The sequence below is a fragment of the Haemorhous mexicanus genome, chromosome 15 (genome assembly GCF_027477595.1).
Source record: "Haemorhous mexicanus isolate bHaeMex1 chromosome 15, bHaeMex1.pri, whole genome shotgun sequence".
NCBI lineage: Eukaryota > Metazoa > Chordata > Aves > Passeriformes > Fringillidae > Haemorhous > Haemorhous mexicanus.
The window spans coordinates 16,714,709-16,723,326 of record NC_082355.1 but is presented as its reverse complement, the minus strand read 5'-3'; positions in this window follow the sequence as shown (position 1 = coordinate 16,723,326).

Genomic DNA, 8,618 nt, shown 5'->3' with positions numbered 1-8,618 from the left:
CTCATGGATGTCCCTGCTGCCTCTGGGGACAATTCCTGCCCTGTTCTCTCTGTCTCAAGTGGGCCCAAACATCTTCCTGGCTTTGTGACCAGGTATCTTGGTTTGAACAGCCAGGTGTGTGCTAAGGAAGGCAGGAGCCTCACCTGAAATGGAAAATGCAAACCCCCTCCCTACAAATTGTTACAATTTTGAAATCAAGGGGCTCTCAGGCAAAGAGATGGGAGCAGGAATAACAGTTCTTTACTAGGAACACTAAAAATACAAATGCAATAGTGCAAACAAAAACAAACCCCTGCCAGAGTCAGAGCAGGCCCTGAGCCCCTGTGGGTCAGGGTGGTGGCACAGTCCCATCCCAGGGGGGCTCAGGGTGGTGGCACAGTCCCATCCCAGGGGGGCTCAGGGTGGTGGCACAGCCCCATCCCAGGGTGGCTCAGGGTGGTGGCACAGTCCCATCCCAGGGGGCTCAGGGTGGTGGCACAGTCCCATCCCAGGGGGGCTCAGGCTGGTGGCACAGTCCCATCCCAGGGGGGCTCAGGGTGGTGGCACAGTCCCATCCCAGGGGGGCTCAGCCCTCCTGCAGTGCCAGCTGTGCTTCTGCTGGAGCAGGGATCCTGCACAAGGGGGGAGTTTTCCTCTGGAGCTCCAGGGCTGCTGGAGATGGGCCTGCTCTCCCTCTGGGAATGCAGGGCAGCAGAAAGCTGCTCCTCTGGGAATGCAGTGGGCAAAGGCTGCTGTGCTGTTCCCAGGTCAGATTGGATCCAGGGAGGAATGCTTGGCTCCTCCCCTGGGTGGAGCATCTCCCCCTGGGATGCTGGAATTTGATCAGCCCTGCAGGGACACTCAGTGGCCATGGACAGCAGAGATCTCCTGGAGGGAGGGTGGGCTGTGGGAGAGAGAAAGAAAAAACTGCCCCATGAACAGAGAGAACTGCCCCAGCACTGACAGATGGGAACAGAATGCACACCCCCAGCTAAATCTTCCAACCTGAGACACCAGGCACACACTGGAGCAGCATTCCCAGGACACCTTCCCAAGGCTCTCTGAACTCTGGGATGAGCACTGGCAGCTCATTCAGAGTTAATCATTGTTTAAACTCCATTCCCACTCCAGATTTTTTCCCCTTCCCTGCCATAACCTTCCATGTATTTACACTGAATTTCACCTCCTGTTTTATTGTCAGGAACTCATTCTCAGCAGATCCTCCAGAGCTTTTCACTGTCACTGTTGGATTTCATGATCCTGAATAATTTTGTCGCATAGGCAAACACTGTCACTTCATCATTCCCCACTTTTCCGGATCATTGATGAGTGTTCCACACTGCAGATCCCAGGACAGGCCTCCAAGGATCCCCGTGGCTGGTTTGGAGCACAAATCAGTTATCCTTCCCTCAGTGTCATGTTTTTGACTGCTCTTAAATCCACGGAGGGACTCCCTCTTGCATTCCTTAAAATCTCAGTGTCTCCAAGTGCCTTGTGTGAGGACATTTTGTGGAATTTTTGGAAAATTCTTGCCTGGACCAGTCTTGCCACCTCCAAAGAAATGTCATGGATTTATGGGATGTGATTTCCCCTGGAGCAGCTGTGCTGATTCTTCCCAGTACGTCCACATCTCTCTGGGCTCCCGTTAGCTCCAGAGTTTATCACACTTCCTTTGGATTTGCCTGGCATGGAAAGCACATTCCCTGTCTCCAGCTCCTTCTGTCCCTTTTGAAGACAACTGATTTCATATTTTCTGTCTCCCATCACCAGGAAAAGACAACATGGGCTGCTGCTGGGATTGGCACTGCTGGGGGAATCATGGAATGGTTTGAGGTGGAAGGAATCTTAAATCCCATCCCAACCTGGCCTTGGGCACTGCCAGGGATCCAGGGGCAGCCCCAGCTGCTCTGGGCACCCTGTGCCAGGGCCTGCCCACCCTGCCAGGGTAGAATTTCATCCCAAAATCCAACCTAAACCTACTCAAGGAGCTGCCTTTATTTCAGTGCCTTATTCCAGCCTGGTTTTCCCTGAGCCTGGCATATGGAACACTATTTTTTCTTGCCACTGCTCTACTCTGTTGTATCCTTGGTGAGATTTCTGCCCCCACCCAAGCCCCTCAGCCACAGGAGGAAAGCTTTGTCAGCAGCAGGTTCTTCCCAGCGTGTTCCACAGGGATGAGAGGCAGGAGAACAGGATCAGAGGCAGGAGGAGCAGGATCAGAGGCAGGAGAACAGGATCAGAGGCAGGAGAGCAGGATCAGAGCCTGCTGGGAACTTGCAGTGCCTGGCATTGTCTGGTTGGGAATTCTGGGTCACTGCAAGCAGCTCCTGGATAGATTTGTCCCCATCAGAACAGCCGTGCTCTGTTCCATGGAGGAACACGTGGAAGTTCCACAGCCAAGCAGGTGGAACTCTCCAAAATGTTTCCATGCCAAAGTGGAATTTTTGTCCAGGTTTTTCCTCTGGGTCCCACAGTTTGGGATCTGCTGGGAGCTGTGGAGATTGCTCTTATTGCAGGGCAAAGACCTGCCTGCCTTTAGTGTGGCTGGGTTGTGTGGAGCTGCCTTGGACACTCCGGCACTGGTTGGATTAAAATCATTAATAAATCAGCAGGAGCAGCCCTGGTGGGGGAATGATCATTCCCAGTGTGTGTCCAAGGATTCTGACTGCTGGGTTTAAGCTCCCAGCTGTCCCAGGAGGCTGAGAGCTGCCACATTCCCCCTGTCCTCACAGATGCTGGGGACATTGAGCTGGCAGGACCAGCCTGGCTCCTGCTGAAGATCCAGAGCTCTGAGATATTCCAGCTCCTGAGGCAGTCTTGGAATGTAAAAGAGGTGCCACAGCTCCTCCTCAGAATCAAGCAGATAAAAAATCAATGCATTTGAAAGAGAAATGAAAAAGAAGGTCTGCTAGAGCCAATATTGCTCCTGCCAGGGCTGAGCCTTGAAGGAAAACATCTTCCCTGAGAGGGAGACTGAAGGCCTGGAACACAGAGCTCCAAAGGTGACCTGGGGGCGAGCACATCGCTCCTGCTGCTTTGTGAGAGTGACTTGGAGCAGAACAAACCAGACCTGCCATGGGATCCTCCATCCCACTGCAGCCCCAGAGGTTCCAAAGCCATTGGGATGCTGGGAAGGGCTGAATGTGCAGCAGCTCAGGTGTCCTGCTGCCTCTGCTCCTCCTTGGGAGCCCAACTCTGGGAGTTTTTCCATTGATTTCAGTGCAAACAAGATCAATTGTCTCTTTGGGCTCCTGTGTGGGAATGAGATTATGTTGAATATTAATTTGCCTTGCGATGGGCCCTGACTGTAATTTTCTATCAGCAAAGGAGAATTCATGTATTTCCATAAATTCAGATACTTCCATCTATTCATTCCACATATTCATAGACATTATCTCGATTCCCAGCTCTAGTTCAAACAAAAGTTAGTTCCTTTTACAAATAAATTATTTTCCACTGTTGATGATATTTCTAATTTTTGTAGGCAAATTTATCCATTTGAACAAAGGAGACAAAAAGTATCTTTGATGTAGCAAAGCCTTTCTGAGAGCCGTGCGTAAATTAAAGGAGAAAAGATAGTCTGGAAAATTTAAGGGACGGATGGGAATGATTCCAAGTTACCTTGTACTTAATTGAAGTTCTCAGAAATGTTCTTTTCTTGTTTTCTATATTGGAGCTGTTCCTTGAAGTGTGGCTGAATGCCTCTTCAAGCTGGCATTTAATCTTTGACTGCATATATTTATTTTTCCCTTGTAGAAATGGAAGGGCCCTTTCTGGAATTTCTCCTTTGGCATCCCTTCACCTTGGGCCCTTGATTTTGGGGAATGCTGCTGGGAGATACTGCAGCACTGGGTGGTTCAGGGTGGGATTTCCCCCAATTTCTGCCACGGATTTTTGGGAGACTCTCAAGCCAGTACAAGTCTGCCTGGCTCCACTGCTCTTAAATCATCCCACCTGGAGCATCTCCTTGGGTGTCTTCACCACAACAGGACAGTTTGGGGTGACTCTGAATGTTTTAAGGTGCTCAAATGCTGCCCAGAGCTTTCATTCAGCAGGGCTGAGGAGCTCCAGTGCTGGAATGAGACACAAGAACTGAGCTGGGAGCACCAGGAATTCCTTCATTCCCTGAAATCCATTTGGGGAGGCTCAGGCTGGCAGGAGCTCACCTGGTGGCACCTCCCTGCCCCAGCAGGGCCATCCCAGAGCTCAGGGCACAGCAGGCTGTGCTCACAGCTCTGCAATGTCCCCAGGCAGGGACACTCCACAGCCTCTGCACCATCTGCTCAGGGCTGGGCACTGCCCAGGGCAGCAGTTCTGCCTCCTGGGCAGGGGCAGCTCCTGGGCTCAGCCCTGCCCGTGGCTCTGGGGCCATGGCTGGGCCTGGAGCAGAGCCTGGGGCTGCCCTGACCTCTGCACACAGGGACAGACAGACAGGGACACAGAGACAGACTGGGGGACACAGGGACAGAGAGGGACAGACAGGGACAGAGAGGGACAGACACACAGGGACACACAGGGGGGCACAGGGACAGACTGGGGGACAGAGGGACAGACAGACAGGGACACACAGGGGGGCACAGGGACAGACTGGGGGACCCAGGGGGACACAGGGACGGACAGGGACACACAGGGACACACATGGATGCACAGGGACAGACAGACAGGGGGACACAGGGACACTCAGGGACACCCAAGGACACCCAGGGACACCCAAGGACACCCAGGGCTGCGGCCCCTCTCCCTGGGGCTCCTCTCCAGGCTGAGCAGCCCCAGCTCCCTCAGCCTTTCCTGGGCACAGAGCTGCTCCAGGCCCTTGCTCAGCTCCAGGAGCTCCTGGCCCTGCTGTGCTGAGGGACAGAGCTGGACACAGCACCCAGAGGTGTCACCAGGGCTGGGCACAGGGACAGGATCCCTGCCTGACCTGCTGGGAATGCTCTTCCCTATCCTGGAATCACTAAGGCTGGCAAAGCCCTGCGAGATCTCCAAGTGCACCCTTTCACACCCCCACCAATCCATTGTCCTAACCCCACCTCTACTCATCTTTTGGCCAATATTTCCTGGGATTGTCACCCTCCCCTGGCCTGGGCAGCCCATTCCAAAGCTCAACCACTCTTCCAGTGAAGCAATATTTCCTGATATCCACCCTGAGCCTCCCAGGTGTTCCAGCATCCAGTGGATCTGTGCAGTCATTGTTGGAATAAACACCTTGGAGCAGGGATGTGCCAGAGCTTTGTGGAGCCACTCCTTCTGCCTGTAGTGAATTAATCAGAGTGGCAGAAGTAATAAAAAGAATGGGAATGTTGTCCTGGGTGGGAGATTAAAATCCAGGAGAGCCACAGCTCCCGGAGGAATCTTTAAAAGCCCCATAATTGAGTCACAACAGAGAGACCTGAAGTGAGTGAGAGAGGCTGGAGAAAAGCTCCAGACAGGGGGACTTCAGTGCTGGCACTGGAGGAGCTGAGGATGACAAAACTGCCACTCCAAATGGAATAGCAGGAGGCAACTTGGAATTTCTTAAGGCTTGTAAGAAAAGAATAGCGAACAGAGGAGCTGTGGTGGAAGGTATTGGTGCAGTCAGGGGTGTGCAGGACAAAAAAAAAGGAATATTTTGTGAAAGCAGCTCAAAGAAAACCACTGCAATAGAACGGGGGGTGGGGGGAGGGTGAAAGCAATGTCAGCTCCAAGTCCTTGGGATGCTTCATTCTGAGTGGGAAAAATGGCGTGGCTGGAAAAAACCCCAAATGTTTTAAAACCCAAAGCGTTCCTCATAAACAGTGCAGAAATGAATGTGTGAAAAATTAAATTTGTTTAAAGAAGAGGTGTGAGGAGCAGGGAGGAGAATTAGCAGTGATTTATTGCCACGCTGGCAATTCCCTGGGGAAAGAGCCGTGCACTGGAGGAGAATAAAACACTGGGAAAAGTCAAGGGTGGGAATTAAAAATGGAACTGGAGAAAGAAACATGATTTTAGCAACTCCCAGAAGTTTGGATGACCTGAGCCACTGAAAAATAACAGCCAGGGAGAAAAACTCTCAATCTCCCCCCAGCTAAGAGATAATGGAGCAAGAAGGAATAAACAATGGAATTTGGAAGAAAAAAATCACCGTGGAGTGACTGGCTTGGAAAATAACAATTAAAAGAGATGATTTCATCCAAATCTGCCTCAGACTCCTCCCCAGCGATGCTGTTATTGACAGGCAGCGCTCCTGAGCTCAGGAGAACTTCCTGCAGCAGGGCAGGTGTTGGATCCATCAGTTTTTGTGGGATCAGAGCACTCATGGGGCGTGGGAATGTGGGACATGAGCACAGAGCTCCGGCCTCGGTTTGTGCTGGGCTGGGGAGAGGAGATCTGCCTCATGGAAATTCCCTCCGAGGTGCTCCGAAAAGAGGGGGAAATTGAAAACCATCTGTGTGCATCTAAATAGGGCAAACAGGGAAAAGGGGATTGTTTGGGATGGCAGCGGGAGGTGGAACTGACGGGAAATGTTAAAAATCCTGCATGGCAGCAGGGAAAGGTAAATTTGGGAGAGTATCCAAAGCTTCCCCAGCAGCTGGGCTGGGCTGCATGGGCTGCACAGCCTGGAGACACCGCAAATTCCCTTAACCAAATCATTAGGAAGCATCGAGCGGGATTCATTAGGAAACACAGAGTGGGATCCGCTCTTATTCTCGCGCAGCGAACGGCTGTGAGAACCTAATTAGTTATTTCAATCAGCCTCCCCAGAGCCGGGCACGTCTGGATTTGCCTCGCTGCCTCTGGAAGAGGTTGGTTCCCTGCTTTGGGGTGGGATGGGGAGCGGGGAGCCGCGGCGGCTGCGGCAGCAGCGGCACAGGGCGGGTGCGGGGCAGCGGTGCCACCGAGCCCCGGGGCAAGGAGTCGGGAAGAGACAGGGAAAAGCGGAGGTGACAGCGGTGGCGTGAAAAGGAGGGCAGGGGAGAGGTTTCTGCGGGAAAAAAAGGAGACCTGGCTGCAGATTCTTGCGCTTTTCCACATGAACAGCCTGTGCCCAAGCCCTTTTCCAGGCTCTGCGTCCCACGCAGGTGGCGCCGCTCCTGCCTCCATCACCCCGGGGCTCGCACAGCTCAAGTGCTCTTATTTCCAGCTCTGTGCGTGCAGAAAGCATGGAAAAACAAGGAAAAGCACGGAAAAGCACGGAAAATCCCAGCCTGGCCACGCTCAGGGTCCACTGAGCTGCTCTGGTTTGTGTTATGGGGTCAGACTTGTCACCAAACCAGCCCAGGAGTCTCCCTGCAGAGAGCAGGGACATCCCAGGAACAGCGGGATGGTCTCAGCTCCAACCCTGCCACGGATTTCCCTTTGGGCTGAAGGAACTTTGCACTTTCTGAGTCATATTTCAGTCCTTTGGGATGGTGGGGTTGGAGCTTTGGGGATGGTGAGTTTGGAGCTCTGGGAAGGGTGGGTTTGGGACTGGGAATGGCGGGTTTGGAGCTCTGGGATGGGTTTGGAGCTCTGGGATGGGTTTGGAGCTCTGGGGACAGTGTCTTTGCCACTCATGGGACAGTCCCAGCAGCCTGTCCCCTCCAATGTTTCCATCAGGGATTCTGTCTCACATCCCAAAAGGGCCACAGGACCCAGACACTTTTCCTACAACTGAGCTCAGTATTGCAAGACGAGGAAGAAAAAGAAATCCTGTCACAAGCAGCAACTTTTTTGAGACTTCCAGGATTTTCTCAGCTTTCTGCTCCATATAAAGGATTTGTGAGCAGTGCTGGGAAGCTTCAGTCATGTCCTGGCCATTACATCCCACGTGCATGGGCTGGAAAGGGGGAATGTGGGCCTTGGGAAGGATTTCATGGATGGCTCTGTCCCAGAACAGTCAGGGGTTTGTAGGGTTGGGGACAAACCCTCCTTAGCCCATCCCACCATTCTGGAGCTGACTGGGGTCACTGGGAGCACAGTCAGGGTGTTTTAGGGCTGGTCTAAACCCTCCTTAGCCCATCCCACCAGTCTGGGGCTGACTGGGGTCACTGGGAGCACAGTCAGGGTGTTTTAGGGCTGGTCTAAACCCTCCTTAGCCCATCCCACCAGTCTGGAGCTGACTGGGAGCCTGGGGTCACCGAGTCTGGGGTCACAGGGAGCAGCCAGGCATGCTGGGGAGTGCTGGGGGCTGCAGCCATGCTCTGTGGATGGGTTTCTTTTCTTAAATTATGCTTTAATTTCCTCTCCTTCTGGTCCCAGCGCCTGTGTTTTAATGAGCTCTCTCCCCCAGCATATCAAACATGGCTGATCCCTGGTGCTCCCTGTTTGCAATTCCCAGTGGCTCCCAAGCAAGAATTGTGCTGTTTAATTTTGCCAGACTTCCAGTTTACTCTGAAGCCTGAAAAAAAAAACCCCACACAGGCGCAAGGCCCATATTTCTCCCGGCCTATTGATAGAGCGTGATAGGTATTAAATTCTATAATTCTTGCAGTGGCCTTTAAGCAGCCTGGGTGTTAATATTTAATGATGAAGGATGCTGGTAATCAGCCCCGTATCCCAAGTGTCTGGATGCTTTATGATCTTGCCTTTGGGAGCCTAATTGTGAACCCAGCCTGCCAGAGCTCCCCACCCCAACTTAATAAACTTTGCTGTTGCTGCCCAGCACATCATCTGTCTCCAGGCAGGATCCAGTGCAGGAG